We start from the raw sequence: 10,014 nt of genomic DNA, 5'->3' as shown, positions 1-10,014 counted from the left end.
TCCCTGCTTTTATGTGGGGTGAAGCTGTTAGACACTCCGTGTATTTGCTAAACAAGCTTCCAATGAGAGCTCTGTCAGGAATAACTCCATATGAGGCGTGGAATGAGAAAAGGCCACAAGTTAGACATATCAGGGTCTTTGGGTGTATTTCTTACATGAGAATTCCAAGTCATAAAATGAGAAAACTGGATGACAGGTGTAAACCGGTGGTGAATCTGGGTAAAGAACCGGGAACTAAGGCATATCGCCTTTATGATCCCAATAGTAACAAGGTTTTCGTGAGCCACGATGTTATATTTGAGGAAAATAAGTCGTGGCCTTGGGAGACAAATGATGTTAACGAAGCTGCCGTGTTTATAATTGAGGGTATGTATGAGGTAAAAGGAAGGGAATCATGAAGTGTTAAAACTAATTTTGGTGAAAGTGATATTGAAAGCAACAAGTCAGTAGAATCTCCAATACTACAATCACATGTGCAACAACTGAACCCGGAGAATTACGATGATAGTGCAGAACTAAAGAGAATCATAAATCTGAGTAAAATTTATAATGAGACTGAGGAGCAGCAACTGGACGATGAGTTATACCTTATGGAAATCGAGGAACCTATGAATTTTGTACAGAAAGCTAAGGACATAAATTGGAAATTAGCCATGAAGAAAGAGATGTAGTCAATTGAAGAAAATCAGACCTGGAAATTGTTTGAAATACCACCTCTGAAGAAAGTTATAGGCCTGAAATGGATATTCAAGTTAAAAAAGGATGTTGAGGGAAGAATTGTGAAGCATAAAGCGAGATTAGTACCAAAAGTTATGTTCTAGAGCGTGGATTTAATTTTGACGAAGTCTTTGCTCCTGTGACAAGGCTTAAAATGGTTCATTTTCTATTAGCTTTGGTTGCTAAGAATGAATTGGAAGTTCACCATCTCAATGTCCCAGAAACAAAGGTGTGTTGTTTTATCATCTTGTGAGGTAAAGTTTATGGCTGCAACTGCAACAACTTGCAAAGCTATATGGATTCGTAATGTTTTAAGTCAGATAACTTCATACTACATTGGACCAGTTGTATTATTTATCAATAATAAATCATATATAGATTTGGCAAAGAATTGTGTATTTCATGGCAGTAGAAAACACATACATATCAGGTATCACTTCATAAGGGATTGTATTGAGAGAGGAGACCTTGTTCTTGAGCATATAAGTAGTGAAAACCAGAAAGTGGACATCTTAAACTTTGGGTTATATGTTATTTTCAAATAAAGAGTTGTCAACGTCTATTTTGTGTAGTGTTTGTTTTCAGGTCCGTTATTTTAGGAGTTTTGATTGAGTCAGGGTAGTAGAGTTAGTGTAGGTTTTAGGCAGGTGATCGTGTCCTGTGATTTTAGCATTTTCAGTTTTCTAGTTCCCTTGTATTTCTTTTATATTGCCTAAATTTGCAGAAATAAGAAGGTGTGTTTTTCTAGCAAGCTGTGTTTTGGTTTTCTTAGATTCATATCATTCAGTTAATATAAATATATTGATAGTAAGTGTCACACATGTTATTTAAGCGGAACTTTCACTTTAGTTTTAAAATGAACTTTTATTTGAAGTTATTGTATATGCAAAAGATGAGCAAATTATAGCATATAAATTAAAAGCCCCAACAAGTCGAACCCATATATGTGCAATATATATTGGAACCCATATATTTTTTTTTTGTAATTTAAATCTTTCAAAAAAGATGGCTAAATTTAAAAAAATTGTTAACTTAATATCTAGATACAAAAAAGAGCAGAGAAGTATAATAATCGATCTACTGGTTAACATATTTAAATTTTTTTTACCTTATTATACTTTATTTCATATCATCGAATATGATGCTCGAAAGAACGAATCCCATAAACCAAATGGGTACCTTATATTTACACCATTGACATTCTTTGTAACCCAATTTGCAGCAGCAGACACACTATTGACCAAAGAATAAACCATATAATTAGTAATTGTACTATGTTGTGTCAAATTAATAAAGATTACATATGAAATTTTAATCAACACCCAAATATATTTTTTTGTAACATGATTAGATTCGGGAAAACAAAGGGACATGAATGGGAAGGTAAAGAAAGAAAACATGGAGCAAGGAAGAGAAAGAAGGGAGAGAGGGAGTGGGAGAGAGGGGGGAGGGAGATTACCAACAATGAATGCAATGGTCTAGGATCGAAGAAGTTAACAAACCCAATTAGGTAGAAGTGATGGGAAAATTAACAAGAAAAAATCTTGTACATGGCTATTTATGTATACATATTCAATCATAAGTATTGACATATTTCATACCAGAAATGTAAGTTAGGAAATTGCTCAGATAGATGAATGAGGTGTGATGGTTTCCGGGACCAATGTTTCCATCGAGCGATGTTATAATGGACATAGTTTGATTTTGGGAAGAATAGACTAAAATTGGCCCTACCACTATTATGTTTCAGTTAAACTATTTTTTTAATAATTAAAAAATTTATTTTACGTCGGATTAGAGATAGCCAACGTATATACAAATACCTATATATCGAGTGCTGGAAAATCGATGTATATGTTGAGTATTTGTAATGATCTTATACGATGGTGACCCAAACCTGACGTAAAATGAGTTTTTATACGTCGACCAATTTAGAGACGACGTATATGTCACCCTTATACATTGGTTGTTTACTGAACCGACGTAAATGATACTTTCAGAAGGTTAATATATGTCGCCTTTTTAAAAAACCCGATGTATGAAGTCTTATATACGTCGGATTCTTCTATGTGCATCGTAAATTAGGCGACATAAAAGTTTGATTTTGTACTTGTGAATTTAATGTCTATGACTGGTTGTATGAATGAATATTCCTTGGAATTGCTTGGTATTTATTTTGGGAAATACAGTATTCAGGATGTGTATTTCAATTAATTTTTAAGCTGAACAATGTTGCACTAGGTACTAAATCTGTTGTATATAATTAACCTTTTTTAAGATAAAAGATGTAGCTACAGGTGTGTTGTCATAGGTAAATAACTAGGTCCATATGTGGGCCCCACATATAGGTCCCACGTATGGGCCCCACAATTCTGAAAGAAATTCTAAGATCTTTTGCAACACACTAAGTATGTTACTATAGAGTCCAAAATATATTATTATTGAGATCTATTGTAACAAAAATTGGTATGTTGCAATAGAGTTTCTATGTTGCTATAGATATCTATACTAACTAGCTACGAGTCAACATAGCTTTGTTGTTGCCTTAGCCCATTTCGGGTCTTTACACATATTTTTTTGGTCCTATAAATAGCAACAAAGTTACGGGGTTGCTTAAAGTAATCTATTGTGTAGTGAAAGGTCCACTTATTCAGAATAGATAAAAATTGATCCAACTGTACATATGTTAAAATGGTTACAAAAAAATGTTAAACCCAAAATTTCAAGAATTTTTAATCATTTGAACTTGATTAATTTAACAAATAAAGTCTAACTAAACTTAATTCTAATTTTCACCGGACGCTCTTAGTGAAATTTTGTCATATCACTAAAATTTATAGATGCTAACATCTTTATGGTTGAATCATTCATAAGTAATTTTTTAAAAAAAATTGGAACATGAATATGGAACTAAATACCGGTTAAATTCACTACTAGAAAAAGGTCAATAGACATCAGTTCACTAATTTCTATTTTGTTCAAAACTGATGTCTTCGTGGGTGTAGACACTACGCCATAAGTACACATAGGTAACGGTTTTTATCCAGTGTCGCACGAAAAGAGTCACATTATCTACAAAATTTTCAGTTCATTGCAACACAGTAGAGAAGGCGTTGCAGTACATTGAAGCTACCGTTGCTAATAACTGTTAGTGTTCCGCAACATGCAGGTCATAGCGTTGCATTAGATATTTTTTTATTTAATAAATGCTAACATAGAAAATAAATTTGAGGTGGCATGTTTGGGACCCATAGTTGATGACGTGGCATGCTGACGTGTCATGCCACGCCAGCATTTTGGGCCCACTGGTGACGTGGCATGTTGTCGTGGCATGCCACGTCAGCATGCTGATGTGGCACCAGTGTGACCCACATATGGGACCCAAATTTCTGACGTAGCATGCTGACGTGGCAGGTCACATGGTACTTCAGTCGTTGCATTTGCTTTCTGGTGTTGCAGTAGGTTATTTAGTGTTGCCTTAGTTATTGTACTATTCTTAAAATTTATTTGTTATATTCATGTTCTAATTTTTTTAAAATAATTTTTAATTGATCCAACCGTACGGATGTTGTTTCCTCCTAGTTTGAGAGATGCGTAATTTTTTTAAAAAAAATATATTTTATATCACGTGCTTTTATAATAGTCAAACCACGGTGCACACGGGTTCCTGTTACGTAATCTTGTTCCGGGTGGTGAATCAATTTTTTTTAAATTTTTGTTCAATGATCCAACCATACGGATGATGATACCTACTAAATTTAGAGATGACTAAATGTGTTTTTTAAAAATTTAGATTTTATAGCGTGTGTTTTTATAATAGTCAAATTATGGTCAACACGGGTTCCTATAACCCAGTCTTGTCCCGAGTGATGATTCTATTTTTTTAAAATTTTTGTTTAACGATCCAACTGTACGGATAATGATACCTACTAATTTTAGAGATGTCTAATTTTTTTTTTAAAAAAATAGATTTTACATCATGTGTTTTTATAATAGTCAAATTACGGTCAACACGAGTTCTTATAACCAAGTCTTGTCCCGAGTAGTTATTCTATTTTTTTAATTCTTGTTCAACGACCCAACCACACGGATGATGTTACCTACTAATTTTAGAGATGTATAATTTTTTAAAAAATTTAGATTTTATATCGTGTGTTTTTATAATAGTCAAATTATGGTCAACACGGGTTCCTATAACCAAGTCTTGTCCCAAGTGGTGATTCTATTTTTTTAAAATTCTTGTTTAACGATCCAACCATACGAATGATGTTATCTACTAATTTTAGAGATGTATAATATTTAAAAAAAATAGATTTTATATCGTGTGTTTTTATAATAGTCAAATTACAGTCAACACGGGTTCCTATAACCAAGTCTTGTCCCGAGTGGTGATTCTATTTTTTTATAATTCTTCTTCAACGATCCAACCGTATGGTTGATGTTACCTACTAAGTTTACATATTTATAATTTTTTTATAAAAATTAAATTTTACATCATGTGTTTTTATAATAGTCAAATTACTGTCAACACGGGTTCCTATAACTGAGTCTTGTCCCGAGTGGTGATTCTATTTTTTTAAATTTTTTGTTCAACAATCCAACCGTACGGATGATGATACCTACTAATTTTAGAGATGTATAATTTTTTAAGAAAATTTAGATTTTATATCGTGTATTTTTATAATAGTTAAATTACGGTCAACACAGGTTCCTATAACCAAGTCTTGTCCCGAGTGGTGATTCTATTTTTTTAAAATTCTTGTTCGATGATCCAACCATACGGATGATATTACCTACTAATTTTAGAGATGTACAAATTATTTTTTAAAAAAAATAGATTTTATTTTATACTCCCTAAGTCCCTTCCAATTGTTTACATTTCTGAGAAAGTGTTCGACACGCATTTTAAGGTGCATAAAAAGTATAGGTATGTAACTTATTTTTACAATTTTTTTTTCTGAATAAAAGGTGAATGTTTTAATTTTTATTCAGAAAAACAAAATTGTAAAAAAAATTACAGAACTATACTTTATATGCACCTTAAAATGTGTGTCGGACACTCTCTAAAAAATATAAACAGTTGAAACGGACGGAGGGAGTATTGTTTTATAAATATTGAAAAATGGGGAAATATAATAAAAATATGATGTTTTATTTTTATAATTATGTAGGCAATTGTTTGAGTGTATAATAATTTTTGTAAAATTTTTAAAATTTTCTAGCTATTTAATATTAATTTTAAATTAGTCTTTAATTCAGTAAATAGAAGATTGAAAATCAGCCACTTGATCGCTACGTGGAAGAAGAGTATTGGATGGTGAATGCATCACGCGGATCAGCAACTTCACTTTTACTCCGGACCATCTAATCAATTTTAAAAAAATACAATTTGGATAAATCCTGACCGTTGGTTCATATAAACACCATAACCTATAGCAGCGTACAACTTTCTTACGCTCATCAGTTTTTCCTACGCTAATCAGTTCTTCCCCTTTTCCTGTGAATCTTCCAACTTTTCCGCTAACAAAACAATTCAGATAAAAATCATTTCTTTTAATCTTTCGTGAAATCCAACCATGGCTAATACCGATCCAGTGGAGAAAGTTTGGGGCTTTCGATTGTTTGAGGGAGAGGAGAGGGGGAGGGTTCGAGAGGGACGAGAGTTGGGGAAAGAAGAGGGACGAGAAAGGTGCCGATTGATGAGTAGGTGCAATGGGGGTGTTGTGGGTGTTGTTAAGCCTAAAGGGTCGAATACATTTGGCAATTGTTTTTCAGTGCAACAATTGTTATAATATTGAAGAGGCTAAAAAAGATTCATTTGTGTGTGATTAAAGATGGGTTGTTTAGGGATGTGTTTTTATCGAATACCCTTATTAATTTGTATGTTAAATTGGGTGATCTGGGTTGTGCAAGGTTGGTGTTTGATGATATGTCTGAGAGAAATATGGTGTCATGTGCTTGTTTGTTTTCTGGGTATGTTCAGAATAGTTATGCTATTGGGACTATTTTGAGAGGGTGTTATAAGCTTGAAAGTAGGGGTGTTGGACTTAGATTGCAAATTCATGGGTTTGTTCTGAAAATGGTGTATGCATTTGATGTTGTTCTTTGTAACGTGTTTATTTTGCTTTATGGAGGGTGTATGGAGTTTCTGGATAGTGCGTTTCATTTTTTTGGTGTGATTTTTGTGAAGAATTCGGTGTCTTAGAATTATAACCCAAAGTTCTAGTGAACATCTGATGCTGTAAGATGCGGTAGTTAGGAGCAATTCATACCAAGAAGATCTATGTCCCTCTTAACTTAGGGACGCTAATGTATCAACCTCAGGTGGAAATACGTCATGTGCAAATGATGAAACAAGCATGAATGACTCATTAATGATGATTGTCTGTGAACAAAGGGCTGCTGGTAAGGAGATAGTCTACAACAAGCAAATTAAAAAAATTCTGCATTACTTTCAATATAAATGCTGAGACTGGGGATTCTTGGTTCAATTTCCAGAAGATGAAATTGCCAAAAGGATGCGGGTGAGCATCCCTTTAAATATAATTTCCTAAGGTATATAATGTGTTTGTATGTATTAATGTAAGTGCAATAATATAGGTATGAGTTCCAAATGCAGTATGGATCGATTGGGTGGTCAGTTGGTGCAACTCTAGGGTATGCACAGGTTGCTGAGGATAAGAGAATAATTGCTTGAATTGGTGATGGAAGCTTTCAGGTAATTCATCACAAGTTATCTGTGTTTTTCCAATAATGGACCATTTATGGTGTTAACTGTTGGAAATTCCACCATTTTTACCTGACTCATTCCTTCTTTATTTCACATTAACAAATTCTATATCCCTTGCAAGTTACCGCTCAAGATGTGTCGACAATGTTGCGATGCGGTCGTAATCAAATCATTTTCTGATAAATAATGGTGGTTATACCATTGAAGTTGAGATCCATGATGAACCATACAATGTGATCAAGAACTGGAACTACACTGCACTGGTTGATGCGATTCATAATGGTGAAGGCAAATGCTGGACGACTAAGGTCAGTCTAGAAAACCTAATACATAATGTATCATTTACTTACATGTTAGAGCAGTGAAGCTTATTTTTTTTAAAAGTATTGTTGACACCGACATTTCTTGAATTATTCAGGTCTGCTGTGTGGAAGACTTTGTTGAAGCAATAAAGACATCAACGGGAGAAAAAAAGATTTTCTTTGCTTTATTGAAGTGATTTGTCACAAGAATGATACAAGAAAAGAGTTGCTCGAGTGGGGATCGAGGGTCTCTGCTACCAACAGCCGCCCACCAAACTGCCAGTAGATCTTTTACTGTTCCTGCTATCTGCTGGAGTAAGATTACATGCTGAACTTTATTTAGTGGATTATGAATCTTTAATTACGGAATTAATCATTTTTTAGTGTAACATTTTCAAGTTCAATTCATATATGTTTTCCTGACTTTCTATACATATAAATATGTGTCTTCATCTAATATCGAACTCCGGGACCAGATGACCAAATTTGAGTTCCTCTTTGAGAAATTGACACTATTAGACTTTGTTTCATTGGATTCCTCTTCATTCCATAGTCTACACTGTCACAAAGACCTTCTGCTTCATCACTTTGTGTATGGTCTATAATCTATCTACCAACAACTTCTGCTTTATAAGCTAGCATTCTGAACCTTTTTTCCAGAAGTAGTTTAACAGTGGCTATTGTAGGGATGAGTTTTAGTTTTCAGGAGAAATTTCTAATTAAACTAGTTGGTCAATGTGTATCATGGTGACAATATGCTAAAGAGCTAGGTTATACTGGGATGTTCAAAAATAATTTACAAAGTTGGTTTATATAAATATTGGCTAAGAGTTGGCTGGAAATTTATTATATGTATCTTGCTATATTCTCTTTGAATACTCTTACCACTTTTATCTAGTTCTTTTCTATCCTCTGTTCCTCTCTGAAATCTTTAAAATACCTTATGTTTCGTCTTCTTTTCAAAAATCTTCTCAGCTTTACTTTTCAGTTTTTAGAACTAAAAGCCAAATTTCAGGTCAACTTTTATAATAGTAAAATATGGAATCCCAAGGTTTAAGCATATATTTATTCTGTTGTCTGTGATGAAAACATGTAAGAAAGTCATTATTGAGTTAAATTTGATATATTCTAAACATCTGTGACATGATAATAGTTTGTTGTGTTTCCTGTGGTCTTATCGCATCCTTTCATTAATGAAATGTTTCAGTTTTTCTTATATATCTCCTAATCTCTTTTAGGCTGTTAGGGATGAATTAGGAAGGATCCGAATTCAAAAGACAGAGAAAGACCCATTTCATGTCTCTGGAAAGAATATCGATAATCTCAAGAATGACTGTGAAAGAGGGGCATGGTTGTCTTAGATTATGTGCTGAAATTATGTGCAAATCAATTATTTTGGATTGAAGATTAATATGTCAGTATTTAATTTTTTTGGTTGCTTGTCTTGATCCTACAATTAAATGTATGTCCATGCATACTATTTATTTAGTTTGTACCAGAATAAGGTGCAATGTTATCTCAGTATAGGTTTGCCTACAATGCCCTAAGCTGGAGCATGGTTTTTCTTATAAATTTTTGTTTTGTTTGACAGTATTCACTCGACTATCTGATTATTGTCTAGTAAAATGGTTGCTTTCATGAATTGCTAAAGATATTGGTTCGAACTCAACAAAGAAGCGTAAATTTACATTAATATATTTCCCAATGTTGTTTAAACCCACCTCAAATACAGGCATTTTTGTCTCTGGATCACATCAACTGGCAGTTCTCTACCTGGCAGGAAACAAACACTATCTGCTTTACAACATCAAAATGAGTTGAAAGGCTAGAGTTGAAATGAGTAGGTGACATTATTTTAGAAAAGAACATAAAAAAATTGCTCATTTGTTCTTTTGATAGTTTCGTAAGTTTTAAATTTCATTTGATGCTTGTTGTATTGATTGTTGGATGACTTGTTTGGAAGGAATAATGTAAAAGCAGAATAACTATGTCAATTTTTTTGATTTTTGAAGTGTTGCATTTGACTCTATATGGTGTTGCATAAGACTAAAAATGATGTTACATATGAATAAAAATGGTGTTGCATATGACTAAAATCATTGGTGCATTACATATTATGGGACCCACTCTTGACGTTGAAAAAGTGGGGCCCAGTGCTGATGTGGCAAATGTGGGACCCCTTGCTGACGTGTCAAAGTAAGGCCACTCCAGACGTGGCAATATGACGTGTCACTTTCCACGTAGGACACAGTGGTGATGTGGCTT

The 10,014-nt window shown here is 33.5% G+C and overlaps 1 pseudogene; it reads left to right on the top strand.

The window, feature by feature from the left end:
* The first annotated feature begins 6,121 nt into the window (after window positions 1-6,121).
* On the top strand, window positions 6,122-9,706 carry LOC141672286 (pyruvate decarboxylase 2-like; annotated as a pseudogene).
* Window positions 9,707-10,014: the final 308 nt, after the last annotated feature.

This window comes from Apium graveolens, chromosome 7 (genome assembly GCF_009905375.1).
Source record: "Apium graveolens cultivar Ventura chromosome 7, ASM990537v1, whole genome shotgun sequence".
NCBI lineage: Eukaryota > Viridiplantae > Streptophyta > Magnoliopsida > Apiales > Apiaceae > Apium > Apium graveolens.
The sequence above is the reverse complement of the archived record's forward strand: the minus strand, read 5'-3'. Positions and strand labels throughout refer to the sequence as shown.